The sequence below is a fragment of the Lissotriton vulgaris genome, chromosome 7, assembly GCF_964263255.1.
Source record: "Lissotriton vulgaris chromosome 7, aLisVul1.2, whole genome shotgun sequence".
Lineage (NCBI taxonomy): Eukaryota > Metazoa > Chordata > Amphibia > Caudata > Salamandridae > Lissotriton > Lissotriton vulgaris.
Genome location: NC_141695.1, coordinates 997,148,787 through 997,171,550, shown reverse-complemented (window position 1 = coordinate 997,171,550; position 22,764 = coordinate 997,148,787). Strand labels below are relative to the sequence as shown.

Genomic DNA, 22,764 nt, shown 5'->3' with positions numbered 1-22,764 from the left:
ACACCACACACACATACCACACACACATACCACACACACCACACACACACACCACACACACACCACTCTCTCACCACTACACACTCACCACCACACACTCACCCCAGACACTCACCACCAGACACTCAGTGCCACACACTCACCACCACACACTCACCACCACACACACAACCACACACACAACCACACACCACCAGCCGTCAGTACTTGCTTTCACCAGGAACAAACACCACCAGCCATCAGTGCACGCTTTCACCGGGCACAAACACCACCAGGCGTCAGTGCAGGCTTCCACCAGGCACACAACACCAAACATCACTGCACGCTTTCACCAAACACACACACACCACCAGCCATCAGTGCACACTTTCACCAGGCACACACAACACCAGCTGTCAGTGCACACTTTTACCAGGCGCACTCACCACCAGCCGTCAGTGCACGCTTTTACCAGGCGCACTCACCGCCAGCCGTCAGTGCACGCTTTCAACAGGCACACACACCACCAGCCATCTGTCCACGCTTTTACCACGCACAAACACCACCAGCCATCAGTACACGCTTCCACCAGGCACACACACCTCCAGCTGGCAGTGCACGCTTCCAACATTGCACACACACCACCAGCCATCAGTGAACAATTCCTACGGGCACACACACCAACAGCCATCAATGCACACATCAATTGTTAACGCATCCACCATAAACTATTGTACCAATCGCAGTATGGTGCACTTTACTTTTAAACATAGGACCCGTCCCCTCTAGATATTCCCCCACCGCCAAACTATCCTAGACATGCAAGATCCCCACATTTTGAAATCACCAAGAGATTCAGGTGGGTTTAAAAAGGCCATGTTTGTTCACAACATTGTATAAACATGACAAGCAAATAACATGCATATCTAATATTTACAAGTTACATTCATAACTACATTTATGAGCATATCATGCTCCATCACCTTCCCAACCCTAAGGGAGGAACACCATCTGGTTCGCATCTCGCAACTGGGTACCCTACGCCAAGCGCCGTGCACCTGCCCCTTAGAGTGGTGGGTCCCGCCCTTCGATCCTTGTCCGCCATTACCGGGGCCCACCTCTCGACCACCAGGCTGCCCAGGGTCGCCCGGGCGGCTCGAAATCTGTCGCCCTAGCCTCCCCAGCCGGTGGTCACTTCCTCCCAGTGGAGAGCTTGCCATATCCCCCCTCAGAGCTGGCCTATGGAGCCCGGCAGGCGGGCTCCCATCCATTTTGTTTAGCCACTGGTTACTGATCGCAGGTCTCTTCTCCACAGAACGCTCCTCAAACCATTTATCTAAGGGACGGGTGGGTGGGAGTTTCGGAAAGCCGGCCAGGATCACGAGAATGGCCAGGTGCCGGCGTGAGCAGTCAGGTATCCAGGAGTGATAGAGGGAACAGAGACCCCAGTCACAGGGAGTTGACCCTAAATAGGCCCACAGTTGATACAATTCCAATACAACCCACATCTTTCTACTACATACCACATGCATACACTCCATAACACATGGCTAAAAGACATTGCCATTTACAATGCCATTAGCTCTAACTCAAAAAAATCTGAGACCTATTGCATTTCCAATGCTTGTTACTGATTGGTAAAGATAAATACAGACCGAAAACATCCATTTACTTGTCTGTATTTATTTTTTAATATGGATAAAAACGGAAATTGGGTTGCTTTTTGAGTAATTCTAAATACTGTCTGAATTGACTGCCGCTCCAATAGATGTGTATGGATTGATAGATAAGGGTGTTAAAAAATAAAGGAATTTTAGTAAAGAGGTTTAACAGCAGTAAATATTTACAAAGTTGATACTGAAATTTGCATATTTCCATATAAGTGCACTGATTTATCTTCTGCTGGTGTTCCCAGCACTGAAACCTGGCAGGCATTCAAACATGAGTGCATATTTATCGGTTAACGGTTAATGTGGAAATATACTAATTTCAGCTTATTTTTTCCACAAAACCCAAAAATAAATATGGATAAATGCAGATAAAATTAGCAAAAAAGTTATATCGATAAATACAGAGAGAAATGGCAAAAATATAAATACCATAAAACCGGGAGCCCTAATTATAATGTATCTTGGTGTTCTATCACCAGCTGAGCCTCAGCCCGAAACACCATTCCTATGCCCTGGGATACTTCTTATTGGTCTCCCAGGTGTGTTTATACAGTGCATCAAAGTGGCTAAATTAGGCTTTCGGTTGGATGTGATTATGGATTGTATTCTGAGTGCTTCGACTCCCGCTAGCAATTTTGAGCCAAATCATATCCCTGTTCATTCCTGCTGTGAGTAAAGATGGCCAATTTTTCTCATCCCACCCTCTCCCTGGCCTCTGCTTGTAAGACTTTATATATTTTGCTGGGCTGTCTTATAGTTTTCTTATACTTTTCTGACATTTGCTTTTTATTGCCTGGACTAAATTGAATGTAGCTATTTTTCATTCTGCATTATATCATGTTCTGCCTGTATTCCTTTAAAAAAAAAAAAAAGTAGATCTTACACTTTTCTGGAATATGTCGCTTAAAAAGATGAATAGGGTTTTATGTATATTGAGCAGATCATGCGAGCATTTGCTATTATTGATTAAAGCAATGGTTTGTTTAGTGGCCGTAATAAGTGGTCTTTAAGTTTTGTCCAGTACTTCTGGATGTCACTCCACTTGGGCCCATTTGACAGATCATTTGTTATTTGAGGCTTGTAAATCCGTAAATAAGAAGTACCTCTCTAGATCCTGGCCAACCTTGCTGATGTCTTTCACGGAGCGGTGCAGAGCATTATGGCCAAAGTCCTATCTTTCTATAACCTCAATGTCAGTTATCTTGCTCCATAAGCAGAAATGTATCAGTATATGATAAAGTGTACGTGAGCAATTATTGTTTTTAAGGTTTGTCGGCCACCAATATCTGAACGAATTTGACGATTGCAAGCCCTGAGCCCATATGCTGATGTTAGTGCAGTTACTTGAAGAGTAGAGGGTGACAACTTTTTAATTTGGGGAGGAGGAGATGTGGTATATACTCTCTCATCATCAAGCCCCCCTAAATAAAAGAATGCCAAGCATCCTGGCATGCTCTCCCCAAATATTAAAAAAGCATACCTGATGGCCTGGAAATCACCCTCATCACCCTGCATTTGCTACACCCTACCCACTTAAATTGAAATAGAAAAGGGTGTCCTGCCACCCATATGACCTTCCTTAACCCCCCACATTCCCAAATGTATAAAAAAAGAATATCTGGTCTTCTGCCTCCCACCCATACCTATGTCTTCCTTCCCCCTCCCCAATCGAGTCTGAGCTCTCTGCTCTCCATCACAGCCGAGGGGCAGTGCGCCTCACCCTGAGAGCCCCGTCAGCCTAGCCTGGAACCCCTCTATGACGAAGCAACAATGAGGAACAACTTTTGTTTTCCATTATTGCTATATCTTTGTAGTAAAGCACCAGGTCTATTGTTCACCCTATTGGCTTTCAGTGGAAGGCACATGTAACAATACGATTATTTATTCTATAATGTCTCTGGTAGACATCTCCTATTTTAGCTTTTGACCTACACTTTAGTATTCTCGTTGGCCATCACTCAGGTTTGGTAAATGTGTGCGGTTTCAAATGGTGCACAGTGTGAGCAGCTGGGCTCGTGCTGCCATATACACACGTTCTCAGTTATCGGTATAGAAACAGGTGCATTTCCTGACTACTTCTTGCTATACTGGAGAGTAACACTTAAACCACGATGTTCTGTGAGGACACTATTTTCCTGGACAAAAAATAAACAGAGAAGTTTGCAACACCACTCGATCTTTAAACCGAGAAAGTGCAAGTATTCATTCACATTCTCTTCGCTTCACGGCATGTATGGCAGGTGGAACTCTGCCTCTGGCATGCAGGAGCTTTCTACAAAGAAACCTGATAAGAATCCTGTCAACGCATAGCCAGGCATTAACCCCTCCAAGACCCTGAGCCCCACAGTGCTGCAGTGACTCTAAGCCGTGCACCTACAGTCCTATCCCTTTTTTTAAAGTATTTTTTGGATGAGAAAATATGACATACAAGTTACAAATAGATACACGGAAAAGGAAAAATACATAAATTGGATAACACATTGATTGGAGGAGATATCTCTTCATCACACATATTGTAGACACAGATGCCTAAGATGTAATATTTCTTATATAAAAACTAATTAGTTCCTTTAAAAAAACGTTATATGTAAAGCTGGAACTAAATCGGGTTATCAATGGAGATTAGCCCAGACCTCTATTTCAATTTCCTCCCATCTTCTGCCTTTCATTTTATAAATAGCCCCTTCAGTCTCACAGGTTTTACACATTGCCTGACACCAGTGTGCTACTTCTGGTGACTTGCTGTCTTGCTGTCTTGCCTGTGCTTGGCAATTATTAGGCTGCCAATCGTTACAGCTACAAAACACAGGCCTATACAATTAATATGTATATGAATATTATGCATTGATGTTATGGCTAGAACCTCAGATAACTTTAAGTGAAGTAGTGTGGCTCACTGGTTAGAGGCGGCAGACCCGAGAGCAGAGCACGGCCCGGGACCAGGGTTCGATTCCCGGCGCGGCAGGTTTCTGGACCAGGGTCAGCGGACTCGATAATTCTCTTGCCTCGGTGCCCACTCTGATCAGCGATCACACTCGGCAACTCTGGGCATTAGCTTGCCTCATCTTCACTAACGGCCCCACCAGACCGCCGGGGATGCCTGGTCTCACCCTGGAGATACCCATTAAGGGACCATCTCTCAGGGAAGCCAGGAAGGGTTTCGCAGCGGTCGAAGCGCCTTGGGACCCTACGGGTAAGTAGTGCGCTATATAAATGCCAATACATTTACATTTACATAACGCTATAGTCTACCAAAATTCATTAAGCTCAAGACAGTTAGTGAACATATATATGTACATCATCCGTATTCTCCATAGGGCATTTTGAATCTGCTCTATATTTACATGCACAGAGTCTGTTTGGCGTAAAATATATTCTGTAAACAGTCTTAAAATGTTGCACTCGAAGTTTGGCAGTACACAGATACGTACTGTGTAATGTAAAACTGTGTTCAATCACTTCTCCTGTAACATGTAAATTTTAAATCTTGGCCAATGCATTCACTAACTGCTTATTATAATGAATGTTCCCGGTTTTCTGTTTTTACAGATAAAAGTAGACAGAAAACAACGTGTTTCCTGTCTGTATTTATTTTTAGAAGCGGAAAAATACAGAAAATTGTGCTTCTTGTTGAGTGGATCTCTATTTTGTCCTTTATGAAATCCAGACCAACAGCTCAGCAGATAGCACAGAGAGTTAAAATAAGAATGAGATTTCCTTAAATACAGACATTTGTTCACAAAAAACGGTATATAGTGCTAATATTTATATGTGGGTATAGTGTTTTGCTAGATTTTGCTGCTTAATTAGCTACAATGCTACAGGCATCAAATATGGTACATGTTTATCAGTTAACTATATGTGGAAATATTCGATTTTATGACTGTTTATTCTCATAACAAAATAAATATGGATAACTATAAATAAGATAGCCAAAAAGTAAATATAGATAAATACAGATGGCAATGATAAAAAATACGATAAAACCGGGAGACCTAATTAAAATTTGGCAAGTTATAGGTTAAAACTGCTTACAGATTTTTTACATTTGCTGTCTTGGGCTTATTGAACACTTCTATGTGATCGATTTTTTCTAGCTGTACATCAGGTTCCCTCAGATAGTCTCCTAATTGGAGATATTTAAGAAAGCCACCTCTTGGTGATAGTTTTAGCTTTTTAAGCGCCTCGTAGCTCTTACACATCTAGCATTGCTAGATGTGTAATCTCACATTGCGCCCATTTTTTCTCTACCTCATTATCAGATGTATGGAAGGAATACCAATTGGTAGGTATCTATGAAGTAAAGGTAAGAGAAGAGATTCGGACCACTCCTGCCACTGTATGCCCAGACGTGGGTCCCTAGCTCTCCATGCCACTGGAGTCAAGCTATCCTGGCTGTTGAGGGGTGAAACCCCGAAACCTGTCCTAGGATATTTGTTTACAGTCCAGGGAGGACGTGGCCTGTCAATTCGGGCTGGACTGGTCCTAATGGGGACAGTGTCAAGACTGATTTGCATAGGGCTGGGTTCAAACTGGAATAGCATGGTGAGCAAAAAAACAATGGATGTAGACCCAGATCTCTGTACTGGGGGGAATGTATTACATTGTTCTGCATTCTGTCCATTAATTGTTCTTTTTGCCAGAAATTTCTTTTAGCATCCATTAACAGCTTGAATATAACTCTCTTGCAGTAATTTGGGTCTTGGATTCTCATAACCCTGTCAGCTACCTTGAAACTTAGACGTAATTTGTCTATGTTGGTCACGTCTAATGTGGAGTGATAGTTAATATTGAAAAACTGCCTCCCCATTGTAGTCCAATAATACAACTGCAGACCTGACAGGGCAATGCCACTCTGTGCCTGGATACTTTAGGAAACTTTATTGCCCATCTAACCTTTTTCGTAGCCTTACAAGAATGCTGAATTGTGGCCTCAAGCAGCTAGAAAAAAGCTGAATGTATTCCATGAATTTATCAAAAAAGATATAGAAACTTGGGTAAAATGTTTGTCCTAATCAGAGCGAACTGCCGAACCAGGTCTTCCATGGACCAGAAACAAGCATCCTGGGATGGGTTTTGGGGTAACACGCCTCATCAGCCAGACAAGCTTGAAACCAGTGGCAAAGTGAGCAAGGGACCCACGTTTAGGCATACCCTGCCAACTTAGGGAGAACAAAGCGAACACAAGGAGATGATGGATGGAGCGCTGACATTTTCAGACACTCACCCCAGTCAAAGATCTGAGTTGAATCCATCATCGTTCTTTAACTCACTTCGCCACCCCAGTTCAGACCCAGCCATATGCAAATCAGTCTTGACCCTGTTCCTTATGGGAACAGTCCAGCACAAATTGCCAAGCTACGTCTTCCTTGTACTAGAAACAAGCATCAGGTGCCCTGTTTCGGGCTAACACCCCTCATCAACCAGACTAGCTTGAATCCAGAGGGGAAGTGAGCAAGGGACCCATGTATGGACATATCCTGCCAACTTAGGGCGAACAAAGCAAACAAAAGGAGATGACGGATAGAGCACTGAAACATTTCAGACATTCTCCCCCAGTCACAGATCTGGGTTAAATCCATCATCGTTCTTTAGATGACTTCGCCACCCAATTCAGACCCAGCCATGTGCAAATCAGTCTTGACTCTGATCCCTATGGGAACAGTCCAGCACGAACTGCCAAGTCAGGTCTTCACTGTCCCGGAAACAAGCATCCGGTGACCTGTTTTGGGGTAATACCCCTCATCAGCCAGGCTAGCTTGAATCCAGATGTAACGTGAGCAAGGGACCCACGAATGGGCATACCCTGCCAACTTAGGGCAAATAAAGCAAAAACAAGGAGATGATGGATGGAGCGCTGACATTTTTCAGACTCTCACCCCCAGTCAAAGATCTGCGTTGAATCAATTGTCGTTCTTTAGCTTAATTCACCACTCCAGTTCAGACCTAGCCATGTGCAAATCAGTCTTGACCCTGTTCCTTATGGGAACAGTCCAGCCCAAACTGCCAAGCCAGGACTTCCTTGAACCGGAAACCAACATCCTGGGACCGGTTTCAGTGTAACACCCCTCATTAGCCATGCTAGCTTGAATCCAGTGGCGAAGTGAGCAAGGGACCCACGTCTGGGCATACCCTGTCAACTTAGTGTGAAGAAAGAGAACATAAGGAGATGATGGACAGAATGCTGAAACTTTTCAAACACTTTTCAGACACTGACCCTCGTTCACAGATCTTGGTTGAAACCATCATCATTCTTTAGCTCACTTCGACACACCAGTTTAGACCCAGCTGTATTCCTTTCCTGCAAAGAGAAAGGTGGGGGAAGAGGAGGGACTGTGTTTTTGGAAATAAAAAGTACTAACAAAGTAATAATTTGAACATGCACATATTGTGATTTGTGAAAGAACTACCACGTTAGAGCATGCATCTAAACATTCTTGAAGGTTGAGACAGTTTGCATTGTTGGATTTAGGACTGAATGGAGGATGATTTAAGAGTTACTATAGTTTGCTTGCCTACATTTCCTGAGTGACTATACGCTAGTGATTCCTAGGAAAGCATGCTTCTGATGTCTAGAGGTAAGCAGTAGCGAATTCTGATGCAGTTCTTGAACAATATTTTTTTTCAGTGTCTGCACTTCTTCAGGGTTGGAATTTCGAGGAGTGTGTCTGTACTTCTCAGTCGCACTTCCCTGAAGAGATCTGGAGTTTCTGATTGAGGTGGTTTAGGGTGTTCTTGTGTAGTTCTGTATGAGTGACACAGGCTCCTTTCAGCATGTTCCTCAGTTCATTACTTGAGGGAGATAACAGGAGGTCAGATGTTGTCAATTTTTTTAATGGTTCCTGTGACCATTCTAGCAGCTGAATGTTCCTTTGGAGAAAAGAGGTGAATGTTTGGAATCTCTTCCAGCAGGGAGTTGTTCTAGGCTAACTATGACAGGACAGGAGCCTAACTCACCTGTTTGTAGTCAGGTTCTGTAGTAAATTGCTTGACACCTCATAGAAGTTTGAGTTGATGTTTTACTGATAGGATGCCCAGCGATTTCGCAGTCTGTGATGTTTAGGTTGCTCGTGAGTAATGTTCTTTCTTTGAGCAAGTTTGAGCAGGTAAGTGTCTCTTAGGCAGGATGATAGTGGGAATTTCATTTTTAGAGTATTACACTTGTGATGGTGTTTAGTTACCAAGGATTATATGTGAGTTAACAATTTGTGAAACCAGTACAATATCTTCTGGCAACTAAAGAGATCAGAAATGATAGGCAGTGCATAAACTGATTGGGAATGATGGTAAATAATTCAATTCACATGTACAAGCTACCTCAAATTGATTTGACCTACTTTGCACTTATTAGTAAGGTATATTGTGAGTCATGTAGCAAAGTGAATATGGGCCCCATCTCTGGGCAAACCTTTCACACACCAGTTGTGTTAACAGTGTATACTACATAAAAAAATAAATTGATGGATGGGATACTCAAATTAATCTCACCCACTGGTGATTGCTCAGGGTGCATTCAAGTCAATTGTTCCTCACCCACTGTCACACTGGACAGAGTCCTGCCATATGCAAATCAGTTTCTGACCTTCTCCAGGAGGAACATTCCAAACCCTAATTGCCAGCATAGGCCCCCTCTAGATGGGAAAAACGTTTTGGAATTCAGGGACTAATCCAATTGCTATAGAGGTGTTTATGAGTTTTAATCAAAAGGGCATCATTAAATGGCTAATCTTCTGTAGTATACAGGATAGGATTGATTCTGAGAAATGAGAAGAGGCTTGTGTCTCGGGCTGGTCTTTATTAAATGTGTACTAGGAGATTTTCGATTTAGGTATTACAGTTGAGTGTACCAGTTCCTTTGGCAAGGGACTAGAGAGAACTAAATCTTGAATTTCTTACTGAAGAAAGAGAATTCCTCACATTTTTCTTGGAGAAGTATGAGGTCGATGTTGGTGTCAATATTGTTGATTGTTTCACTATTTCAAGTAGTAGTTTCAGGCGGTTCCTTACTTGATTCATTTCTGCCTATTGGAATGCAGACATAGCTTTAAAATGTGATTCTTATGTTTATTTCTTTTCATCCATAGTGTTTGTGGAAAAAGGTTTTATTGCCTCGTCCATTGTGTGGTTCTGAGGGTTTTCCTTTTTTGACAGAGTTCTTTTGAGAACCATTGGGTGGATTTGTTTTGATTTCTGTCTCTTAAGATTTTCAAGAGCCATCTTCTCCATGACCTTGAACATGGTCTCTGTGTAATGATTTGTGAGATCAATTTTCTTGTGTGTTGGGGTATTTTATGTAGTGCATAGCCAACATCGGGGGTTGGAGTCGCTCCGTCTAGTTTTATGATATCGCTGGCCCAATATTTTGTTTTTTTTGTGGCTTGTCATGGGTTGTAATATTTATGGGGAGCAGTAAGAAGTAGAGAATGGGATTAGTCTGATCAGTTTACTGGCAGTATGGAGTAAGTCAATCTTCACAATCCCTTCCTTTTATTAAAAGTTGTTTTTGTTAGCATTTCGGTCAAACATAACAGCTTACACTTCTTTACAATTAACTTGAATGCGGGCACAGTGTGGTTAGTTCAGCAATAAGTACAATGCAAGAGAATTAATCTGCAATTATAACAATCACTGCCACTTAGTGCTTTTCTCTTTTTCTATGTAGTCAAAACAACTGTTTGAAAAACATTACCTTTAAACTTAACTCAACGACCCTCTCCCCATGCTCTTATCTATATATCGGGTTTGCATGACCCACATTCTTCCACCATGGATTGGTACCTTATCTCCAGAGACCCATTGGCGTTGGTCTTCAGCCATTATCTAACATCCCCCCGCCTCTTGTGCAGGTCCATCTCACCAAACTCTGTATCACTTGACTTTGGTACCCTCTGAGTCCCTTATGAAGGTCAGGAATTAGCAGGGTCCGACAACGTCTTTTTCATTGCTCCCCATGCAAGCAATTCATCCACTAGCTTGTCATCACTTCGTGTCTTTCTATTGTGCACCTCTTCTGCACCACCCACTCCAGTATATCCCTATGCCAGTCCTGCGCTGTGGGAAGTCTGGGGCTTAACCACCTTATAATAATCCCACGTTCACCATTTTGAGGCTAAGCATCATACATTTCCTGCTCAGTATGACTTACATCTGTTAGGGAGCAGTCCCAGCAGAGAGGGTTTAATCACATGCTGGGCAGCCCAGCCCACTGCCTACAAAGCTGTACCTGCACCTCTTTCCAAAACATTAATATCTGGGCAGCTCCACACCACATGTAGGAAGACAGCTAACTTACTACTACAATGCGCAGAGACCTGGGTCACTGTTAGGATAGCTGTAGGTGTAGCTGCTCTGGACAGAGATTTGTCAAATGTATGTGATTGTACTGTACTAACTTAAATCTGGCATTAATCAACGCCTTGCAAACCCCGCTGTGCATTTATCAATGAGATGCTGCTAGGTGTCTCCACCTTCAGCGGGGGCCCCTGCCAATCAGTCCTCAGTGCCTCATACAAGTGGGTAAAGAGCTTGCAACCCCACTTACCTAGGAAAGCATGGAGACCAGTATTTATGTGGACGCAGGGGCGTCAGGGAACAAGCCCCAAGTTTCCATCGCTGTCGCTGCTATCTTAGTGTACTACAAAATTGCCCCGGGCCAATCCAAATGTATCAAACCCCTCCTGCATAGTAATGAACCTGCCCACTGGGTATAAGTAAGACAGCATCATGCAGCCACCGCCTTTCCAATGACCAACAGCCGTAGTCTTAGCCATCTGCGCAAAGGGGCACGACATCCAGATGTCAAGGTCTGGTGCATACAATGCAATACTCCTTGGCTTGCTCTTTACTATAGCGGCACGCTATTTGGATCACACGATGTAGGGACTCTGGGACTCATCTGCCTCTCATCAACAGGGCCTCTAATGTATATGGAGCATACATACCACCTAGTAGAGCCGTCTCCCAGCTCCCTTCCCCATCTAGCCAGTGTTGCAACTGTGCTAAGTAGTATAGTTCAAGGGCGGGTACCTCCATCCCTTTCTTGTCCCATTCCAGCTTGAGAGTGGTAAGTTCCACCCTACATCTCTTTCAGGCTCACAGCAAGTCCACTAACAGCTGATCTAATTCCTGAAACGCATGTCGCGGGATCTCATACATGGTGCCCTGAATTACATGGGGAAACCTGGGCATCACCACCATTTTGGCCAGAGCAATTTTCTCCATTAGGGATAGTTTAAGCGTATTCCGAAAGGCTATGGAGGAATGGAGATTACGGATCACACTCCCCAGGTTAGGTCACAGCCTTGCTGCATCCCATGCACTATGTACTTTCCCAGGTATCTAATGCTGTCTATTTTCCAGGGAAGCCCCATCTACACAAGTGCATCGTGGGGCACCTCCTGCAGGCTGCCCAGTGGAACAAGACCGATTTTGAATGATTAATGTGGAGTCCTAACAATTCTCCAAATTCCCACATAGCATGCAGCCGGATTGGGATGTATGTGTCGGCAGTCTCAGATTGCATCATCTCTATGAGTGACAATATAGGTACTGTTCAGCCCACTGTGATTTCCATGTCACGCAGCATGCGGCAAAGCCTGCAAGCCAGTAGCTCCATGGAGAGGGCAAACAGCAGTAGGGACAATGGTCACCCCTGCCTCGTGCCCTCTGCAGATTGTTTGTGGCCAAGACGCACCTCCCAGTCCGGACCCATGTCACCGGTTTCATGTAGAGCAATTTGACTCATTGGATATAGTTGTCGCTCAGCCCCATCACCTCCAGCACCGTTCATACATACTTCCAACTGAGAGAGCCAAAGTCCTGCTCTGTTTCTAAAAAGGCCAGCACATATAGGTCATTCTCCAAATCATGGGCATACATGACATGCGTCAGGTGCCACAGATTATATAACGTGTTTTGAGGCGGAATGAACCCCGACTGATCCATATGGACCCCACAGGGCAGGTGCCTTAAGAGGTGCGCCGCTTGGATTTGTCCATTGAATTGATCCACATTTAACATAGTAAACGGTCAGAACAAGGCTGCCTCAGTCGAGTCCTTACCCGGCTTTAGCACCAAGACTATAAGGGCCTCCCTCGTGGAGTTCGGAAGCACTCTTCTTTCCATTGCCTTCACATGGACCAATAGCAGTTTGTCCGTCGGGGCCTCGCCATAAAATTTGCGTGTGAGCCCGTCTTCCCCCAGTGCCTTAGCAGTTTTCCTGTAGTGTCTCTGGGTGGGCCACTTGTGTGGCCTCTATGTTTGGCAGTTCCTCCTCCTGCCCGTTAAGTCTTGCTCTAGTGTATGTTGTATACCTTTGGATGTTGCTCTACACATTTCTCTCATTACCACCTTCATCGCATCTCATTCGATTGCACTATGTGTTGCCCCACCCTAGTTGGTCTCAAAATTTCCAGTTAGGGTGTCAGTCAGCATTCCGGCCAACACTGGGTCGATAGGAGTCTCTGCAGTAAAGCGCCAGAGGGGCACTTGTGGCACCTACCTATCTAGGGTAGATGTCAGTAGGAGAGGTGAGCTGTATGACAAGTAGTATCCTGAGCTAGCCACCCACTGAGCTGTATCTGTCTGCACTAAAAATAGTCCATCCTGCTCTATGTGTCTGTTGCTGGGGTGTAGCAGGCGTGTGTCAGGGGTGCCACTGCAAGAGTCCGGGTGTTTCCTTCTTGAAGATGACTAATCCCAATACCTCCAAGAACCAACTAATGGGGCAAGGAATTCAACACTTGACACAACCAGTTGGCCCCAAAAGGGAAAGGGAAGTGGGGAAGGGAAAGGGTAGTGGATTGGGGAAAGGAAAGTGAGAGAGAGAAACACAACACAGGATCTCTTCTTGAGATATTTGTCAGTTTCCCCTGAAGTATTCCAGGCTTTTCTGAAGAGTTGCGTAATCACAGTTAAAGCTAAAACAATATTTAGAGGATTGACAAACATTAGAATCTAAGCAACAGTTACCAAAGTTCTCTATGAGTATGACCTCATAATCTCTTAACATACATACCAACAATGAGTTAAGCCCACTCCTAAACTTCAATGTGCAAGTTCTATGGCACTTCTTAGCGTAATTGTGCTTTCAAATCACCCTAAATAAATAAGGAGTCAAGTAAATAATCTCACTTTCACAGGTTTGACTCTTAGTCTTTCAACTGGTTAGTAAACACACAACTGAACCTTTTGGCATGCATTGACTGCCTTACCTTGCACTGTAATGCGTGGGTCTGTTAACTGGGTTCTGTAGGATTAAACAAGAAGAGAACACAGACCAAAAGAACCCAAATAGACACAACTAGGTACTTGTAAATACTAGTTAACACTGTGTCTAGTTGGCCCTGCAGTTAAAAGTCACTGCTACAACTTTGATTGTTATCATTGAACACCCAAACAGTAATTAGTTTAGACCAAAAGAAAGTCTTCTTCTAGGAAAGCAGTTTGTAACAACTGTTTTTGGCAAGGTTTGTTTTTCTTTCCTTCCGATGCAACTAACGCTCTACATTGTCTTACTTGTTTGCAGGTCAGAGGAACTCGAAATGCGGGGACTGAAAGAGGTGAGGGACCGACTGGTCCGACGAGAAACCGTTCCGTCGGCAAACCGGAAGTTAGAAGAGCCGCTCTTGACGGAGCTCGAGAGGAGCCGGAAGACCAGAAGAAAAGGATTACCTCCAGTCGCTGACTCCCAGGGGCTCGCAGGATCCTTGAAAGGGAAGCAGGTGAGAAATAGCCGGACTCGGGACCCGCAGGCTGAAGCACGGAGTCGAAGCCGGCGGGCGGGGCTGGGCGAGGGAGAAGTCTGGAGCTCTTGACGTGACGCTCTGTCTGCTCGAGAAGCGAAGCGTCTAACCCCCAGTCAGTAAGCCTTTTATAGGCTTCAATAAACGTGTGGAGCAGCGTCAGTTCAGCGCACCTGCCCAACGTGTTCTTTATGAATATTCATGGCGAGACAACAGTTCCTTGGCAGTAAACAAACATTGTCCCAACCAATATTGCAGAAACCTAAACAAGCATTTCTAAAACCAACCATCTTCATGTTGTGTATCCAAGAGAGAAAAGAGTCAATGTTCAACAATGTTCAAGTTTTCATGACAGTCCCCCCCCCAAGGCCTTCTCAGGGGTCGTGGTTTATCAGGATGCAAGGCATGAAAGGAACAAATTAAACGAGGAGCATGTACATTGGTTTCTGGTTCCCAAGATCTTTCTGAGCTGTCATAACCCTTCCAATCAATTAAATAATACAATCGCCCCCTAATTCGCTTAAAATCTAGGATTTTCTTGACTTCATACTCTACATGATCTCCTATTATGATTGGGGGAGGTGGCGTATCAGGACGAGTGTCTGGATGAACAGGTTTGATTAAGGATACATGAAATACAGGATGGATCTTATATTCTTGGGGAAGATTCAATCTTACAGAGACTGGATTTATTATTTTTTCAATGGAGAATGGGCCAATGAAGCGAGGATTTTGTTTCCTAGGTCCCTCTATTTGTATGTTCTTGGTTGATAGCCAAACCTGATCTCCTGGTTTATAATCGGGTGCTAGTTTCCTACGTTGATCTGCATAACCTTTCATTCTAGCCTTTTATTTTATCAGAGTCTGTTTAACGTTTTCTTGGAATTTCTGTAAACTAGCTAATCTTTCAGAAACTGCTGGCATATCAGATCTTCTTTCTGGGAATATTACTGGCAGAGTTCTGGGGTGTTGGCCAGTGAGGAAATAAAACGAGGAACAACCTAAGGCTGAGTGTACTGTGTTGTTTAATGTGAATTCAGCTAAGGGCAAAGCTTCTATCCACTCTGAGGATAAAGTTGTGGTTAAACAGCGCAAACTCCAGATACTGGTTAACTTTTTCAGTTTGACCTTCTGTTTGGGGGTGAAAAGCCGATGATAATGCCAAATCTATTCCCAAAAGACCACTCAACTGTTTCCAGAATTTAGATAAGAATTGTGGACCCCTGTCTGAGATGATTTTTTGTGGTAAACCATGTAATTTAACTATGTGGGCCAAAAACACATTGCTGAATTCTACTGCTGAAGGAAGTTTTGGTAAAGGAATGAAATGTCCCATCTTTGATAACAGATCTACCACTACTAAAATAGTAGTCATACCGGATGATTTTGGCAAATCCGTTATAAAATCCAGGCTGATAGTGTGCCAGGGCGTTGGAGGTACTTCCAATGGTTGCAATAAACCCATAGGGAAGGAATGGGAATTCTTTTGTTGAGCACACACAGGACAAGTTTGGATGTATTGTTGGATATCAGATTATATACCTTTCCACCAAAAATGCCTTTGACACAACTCTACAGTTTTGTTAATGCCAGGGTGGGCTGCGATAGCTAAATCGTGATTCCATTTAATCACTTGTTTCCTCAAATCTTCTTTTGGAATAAATAGTCTATCTTTAAGATAAAACAATCTGTCTGATACTGTAGTCTGTTTTCGTGCTAGCCAATCCTTTTGATCCAATTCTTTTGTCTGATCCTTGAGTATGGATAAGAAATCTCCCTGAGAAATTTCTGCGCAAATTTTTTCTTCTGTAATGATACTCCGTTCACCCTTATCCAACTCCTTGTGTTTATCGCAAACTAAACGTGAGAGAGTATCTGATAGTAATTGCTTGGTTCCAGGTCGATAGGTGATAATAAAATCAAACTCACTAAAGAACTGTAACCATCGCATCTGTCGAGGTGTGAAAGCTTTCACAGTGGAGTAAAACTGTACATTTTTATGATCAGAAAAGATCTTTATTGTATGTTTTGCTCCCAGGAGATGATGTCTCCACTCTTGGAAGACTGCCTTGATAGCCAGAAGTTCACGTTCAGCAATTGTGTAGTCCTGTTCTGCTGGTAATAGCTTCCTAGAGTAAAAAGCTATTGGATGGAAATTTCCAGAGTTTACATCTTTTTGCAATAGAACTCCTCCAATTGCTGTCTGTGAAGCATCTGCTTCGACAAAGAATGGTCTATCAGGGTCTGGGTGTTTCAAAATGGGAGCAGAAGTGAAAGCCTTTTTCAGAATGTCAAACGCGCCTTCTGCTTCGGCGTTCCACTGAAACTTCTTCCCTTTCTGTAACAAGCTAGTAATTGGCACAACGATTTCTGAGAATTTTGAGATAAACCTCCTGTAGAAATTGGCAAATCCTAGTATTCTTTGTACCTCCTTGATAGAAGTTGGAGTTAGCCAGTCCAGAATTGTCTTTACCTTTTTAGGATCCATAACAATACCTTCAAGGGATAACCAGTAACCTAGAAATTCGACCTTGGAAGTGTTAAACACACATTTCTCCAGTTTGACAAATAAGGAGTTCTCTCGTAGCTTTTGTAAGACTGATCTAACATGTATCACATGCTCCTCAGGAGTTTTAGAAAAGATCAAAATGTCATTGATATATACATTGACACAGATGTCTAAAAGATCATGCAACACTTCATTGATAAAATATTGAAATGCTGCTGGGGCATTGCAAAGGCCGAAAGGCATCACTGTATATTTGAAAAGTCCAAATTTCGTGCAGAAGGCAGTTTTCCATTCATCACCCTCCTTCACCCGAATTAAGTGATATGCTCCGTGGAGATCTAGTTTGGTGTAGATAGTTGACCCCTTTACTTGGTTTAAAAACACTGGTATCAAAGGTAGTGGATATTGATTTTTAATTGTAGCCTTATTTACTGCACGATAGTCGATGCAGGCTCTCAAGTCTCCTGTCTTTTTAGCTACAAAAAATAACGGGGATGAGACTGGAGAGGTGGAGTGGCGAATAAAGCCCAATTCCAAAAGCTCGTCTAGGTATGTTCGTAGGTATTGATTTTCAGGTTCGGTTAGTGCATAAATGCGACTGCAGGGTAGAACCGCTCCCGGAATTAAATCTATCCTGCAGTCATAAACCCTGTGAGGTGGTAACGTGGTGGCTTTTACAGGGTCAAAAACATCTGAAAAATCCTGAAATTCGAGTGGTAATTCTATCGGGTCCGACTGGGATACAGCACAGAACAGAGGTTGCTTGGGATCTCTATGCTCTTGATAGCAATGTGTTTTACAAAAAGTTGAGTCCAAAGTTACTGTGCGTTTCACCCAATCGATTTTCGGGTTGTGAAGCTCTAACTAAGGGATACCCAGAATGACCCCAAAAGCCGGAGTGTCAATGAGATCAAAAACAGTCAATTCTGTATGACCATTTTCAGATAGTAGAAGCAGAGGCTGTGTATGGAATCTAATAAGACCAGGCGAAAGTGCTGATCCATCAACTTCCCGTACGGGTTCTGGTTCCTTCTTGGGGACTTTAGTAAGATTTAACTTTCTAGCGAATTCTAAGTCAAAGAAATTTCCAGTAGCTCCTGAGTCAATCAGTACCGGAATACTGTGCTTTTGTTGGTTAGTTAGCATTAAGACTACTCTAATGGTGAAGTGTCGCGGTACGTGATTGATAATGTTAGTTAAATACTTTGAGATCTTGATTTTATTATCTCCCGAGGAAACAATCTCTCCGTCCCTCGAGAAACTTAGTTTTCCGATTCCTGAGGTGTATCTTGAATTGTGGCCATAAGTTTCTTTTTAGCTGGTCTAGAAGGACACTCTTTGGAAAAATGACCTGCCTTTCCACAATATAGGCACAGATTGGCTTTTCTTCTTCTATCTTTTTCATCCTGTGATAAGGGTCATTTGATGCCCCCTATCTGCATGGGTTCTACCTGAGCGTTCTTATCTTCGTAGTTTTTCTTTTCTGTCTTAAAATGTAAAGTTCTGAAATCCGACTTAGGCCTTTCTGTCCTTCTTTCACCTAACCTATGGTCTAACTTGACCACTAGATCTTGGAACTCAGTAAAATTATCAGGTAAGTTTACAATATGTGCTAGGGAGTCTTTCAACTCCTCCCTAAGTCCTCGATAAAACAAGGATATTCTTTTATCTTCCGGCCACTGTGTTTCAGCTAGTAATCGATTAAAGGTAGTCACATAAGAAATTAAGTCTCTAGAACCTTGACGCAAACTTAATAACTCGTTGTCTGAAGCTTGTAAGAAAACATGCTTAGCAAATAGACTAGACATTGCATTCTTGAAGTGTGTTAGGTTATGCAATAACGGATCATTTTTATCAACCAGGGGCATGGCCCAATTAGCCACTACACCTCCTAAATAAGAGATGTTAAAAGCTACTTTAGTAGTGTCTGAAGTAAAAATATGAGGTTTGCATAAGAAGTGCAACTGACACTGACTCATAAAAGTTTGAAAATGTGAACTGTCCCCGGTAAAGCGTTCAGGATTAGCTAAAGGGACCGGTTGCGCGGACACAACTGTGATCTGGGCAGGCTGGCTTTGACCTAAACCTGATGTTAAACTCTGAGCTTGAATTGGAGCCCCAAATTTAGGTGGTGATAAAACGGGTCGTTTTGGTTCCCCTTTGTCCCTCCAAGATGTAAACCCATCTCTAATACTTTCCAGTTCCCCCCTGGTATGATCTAGCTCTTGTCTAAGAGATTGATTTTCTAGACGCAGGTCTTGAATCTCATCATTCATTTTGCGCACTAATTCTATCAACTGAGTGACATCCATGTCAACCGGATCCATGAGATTAGTCAACTACAAGTGGAAACTTGGACGGTTTGTTTTGGCTTCGCTTTCTGTCAGGAGTGCCACTGCAAGAGTCCAGGTGTTTCCTTCTTGAAGATGACTAATCCCAATACCTCCAAGAACCAACTAATGTGGCAAGGAATTCAACACTTGACACAACCAGTTGGCCCCAAAAGGGAAAGGGAAGTGGGGAAGGGAAAGGGTAGTGGATTGGGGAAAGGAAAGTGAGAGAGAGAAACACAACACAGGATCTCTTCTTGAGATATTTGTCAGTTTCCCCTGAAGTATTCCGGGCTTTTCTGAAGAGTTGCGTAATCACAGTTAAAGCTAAAACAATATTTAGAGGATTGAAAACATTAGAATCTAAGCAACAGTTACCAAAGTTCTCTATGAGTATGACCTCAGAATCTCTTAACATACATACCAACAATGAGTTAAGCCCACTCCTAAACTTCAATGTGCAAGTTCTATGGCACTTCTTAGCGTAATTGTGCTTTCAAATCACCCTAAATAAATAAGGAGTCAAGTAAATAATCTCACTTTCACAGGTTTGACTCTTAGTCTTTCAACTGGTTAGTAAACACACAACTGAACCTTTTGGCATGCATTGACTGCCTTACCTTGCACTGTAATGCGTGAGTCTGTTAACTGGGTTCTGTAGAATTAAACAAGAAGAGAACACAGACCAAAAGAACCCAACTCTACACAACTAGGTACTTGTAAATACTAGTTAACACTGTGTCTAGTTGGCCCTGCAGTTAAAAGTCACTGCTACAACTTTGATTGTTATCATTGAACACCCAAACAGTAATTAGTTTAGACCAAAAGAAAGTCTTCTCCTAGCAAAGCAGTTTGTAACAACTGTTTTTGGCAAGGTTTGTTTTTCTTTCCTTCCGATGCAACTAACGCTCTGCATTGTCTTACTTGGTTGCAGGTCAGAGGAACTCGAAATGCGGGGACTGAAAGAGGTGAGGGACCGACTGGTCCGACGAGAAACCGTTCCGTCGGCAAACCGGAAGTTAGAAGAGCCGCTCTTGACGGAGCTCGAGAGGAGCCGGAAGACCAGAATGAAGAGGATTACCTCCAGTCGCTGACTCCCAGGGGCTCGCAGGATCCTTGAAAGGGAAGCAGGTGACAGATAGCCGGACTCGGGACCCGCAGGCTGAAGCACGGAGTCGAAGCCAGCGGGCGGGGCTGGGCGAGGGAGAAGTCTGGAGCTCTTGACGTGACGCTCTGTCTCCTCGAGAAGCGAAGCGTCTAACCCCCAGTCAGTAAGCCTTTTATAGGCTTCAATACACGTGTGGAGCAGCGTCAGTTCAGCGCACCTGCCCAACGTGTTCTTATGAATATTCATAGCGAGACAACAGTTCCTTGGCAGTAAGCAAACATTGTCCCAACCAATAATGTAGAAACCTAAACAAGCATTTCTAAAACCAACCATCTTCATGTTGTGTATCCAAGAGAGAAAATAGTCAATGTTCAACAATGTTCAAGTTTTCATGACAGCGTGTGCCTGGGTCAGAGGGTGATACGTCCGCCAGATATTAACCAAACCTATACCGGCCATGGTCTGTGTGAGCGCTGCCATCATGTGTATCTTGGTGCCCCTCCAGGGCATGGTCATGCCCATGTCACCATCTAACACACAGTTAACATCCCCAACCAGTATGACCTCCAAAACAATGTTCACCCCAACTTCACTCAACAACAGGTCGCAACATTTTTCCCTAAACCTCCTCGTCCCTCCCACAGGCAGAATATACAGAACTCTCTTCCGCACAACCTGCTGTCAAACGGGGTACCCCACAACCCCCTTCCCACCCTCACTAACTTACTCTAATAGGGCTGTAGGTCTATGTTCTGGCCAAGGCACCATATTCTTAGCTTTCCATGAGATCAAACTGTCGTAAATATTTAATTTACCATCTTAATTTCTATGCAGGTAAGTACTTAATCAATAATAACTCAATCGGAAAGAAAAAAACAGAGTCCGTGGTGTTAGAGTTCTTAGGGGTTTTATTCCTTAAAAAGGAATGGTCATGACTGGATATCGGATTCTTACCACCACAGGGGTGTAAGAAGGGATAGAGCAATATTTTATTGACATTACATTACTTTTATACTTAATATACACAATAGAAGTCAATGCAGAAGGCGTAACAGCTGAGAGAAACAAGATAAAACACACACGTGGTCATGATACGTAATTAGGAGGCGTGAACTAGGCGTGAACATAGAAGTGTGTGCGAGAAACGTCATAGGTAGGTGTCATAAGTGGGTGGCAACAAGAGCAGAATCTTGCAATGTCAGCAGAAATCTGAGGCCTGGATGCGCGCGCAGCTGCATGACGTGTGATTGACGTGAAGCTGGGGGTGCTGGGGACTTGACATTTAAACTGACGGAAAGAGACAGAAGTCTGGCATGTCAGATCAACTTGTGCTTCTATCATATCTGATATCTGATGTTTAGGAACTGAACTATCTGGGCGGAAAGGTCTCTGGAGCAGAAGCTATTCTATACTGACCGTGAGTGCGTGTATAAGCGCCTAAGTGTCTGCATGAGAAGCGTGGGGGCATGGGCCTTCCATGGTAGCGTGGTAACAGAGGCTATGAATTACTTGCACAGAAACAGTAAGGCCAGGCCCTTTCGCTCTGCAGCTGGGGGAATGTTTACTTAAACTGGTAGGCAGGAATGCATCTTCGGAGAGGGAAACAGATAACTCGAAGGTTGAATTCATTCTTGGCAGGCAGCAGGCTGAGCTGAGCGCGGTGGGCCGCGCTGGAAGTAAGGCAGAGTTCACAGGTACGGGGGCAGCCTGGCCAGCCTGGGCTGAGGCTTTCAGAGTCAGAAGGCAGACAAAAGGCTCGATGGCAGAATTCCGGGCCTACTTTGCCAGAGCTGAAAAACGTGTAAAGTACACTACAAAAAGACGTTGGCATAGCATACTTAAGAACGGACTATTCAACCCATTCAGGGTGGGTCTGAAAGAGGACATGTTAACGTTGGACGCAAATGTATTTGCGTCTTCATAGCTGGCACAGGAGGGAAGTTACATGCACTTTAAACTCGTACATGGAGAAGGTGGGGTACACGATAGGGAACATAACTTGACCAAAAATTTATATTTCCTCATTCCCTCCTTGTTCCCTACGGACCCTTCATGATATCTCGATCATCATGAATCGATCAGTCTGTTCTTGTAACATAATTTGCTCGTCTCTCTTCCGTTGTCGGTTTGAGAGAAAACTGGAATGTTCAATGCACGATGTGGCGCACAGTCCACATATCGCCGGCCCACACTGTAGGCACAGGCAGCAACTGAATACTATGACAAGGCCAATGCCTAGGAAGGATAGGATCTTCCATCCCCAAGCGGTCAACGTTGTCCAGAACCAACCGGACCAAGTCCAGGTGCCTGGATTCTGATGTATTAAACTTGCAATTTTGTGAAGACGTGTAATAGCTTTGTATACAGATGGCACGTTTTCTGGAATGAAAATACAGCAACTTGACCCGATGACCTTACAAGCTCC

General features: G+C 43.6%; 1 long non-coding RNA gene across 1 annotated transcript in view; it reads left to right on the top strand.

Annotated features, from left to right (window-relative positions):
• Positions 1-20,585, top strand: part of LOC147702837 (uncharacterized) — a 32,966-nt gene extending 12,381 nt beyond the window's left edge. Inside the window, exons 2-3 of the long non-coding RNA XR_015297252.1 lie at positions 14,176-14,371; positions 20,166-20,585. This is a non-coding gene — a long non-coding RNA (uncharacterized LOC147702837). The remainder of the gene's footprint in view (positions 1-14,175; positions 14,372-20,165) is intronic.
• The last annotated feature ends 2,179 nt before the right edge of the window (positions 20,586-22,764 follow it).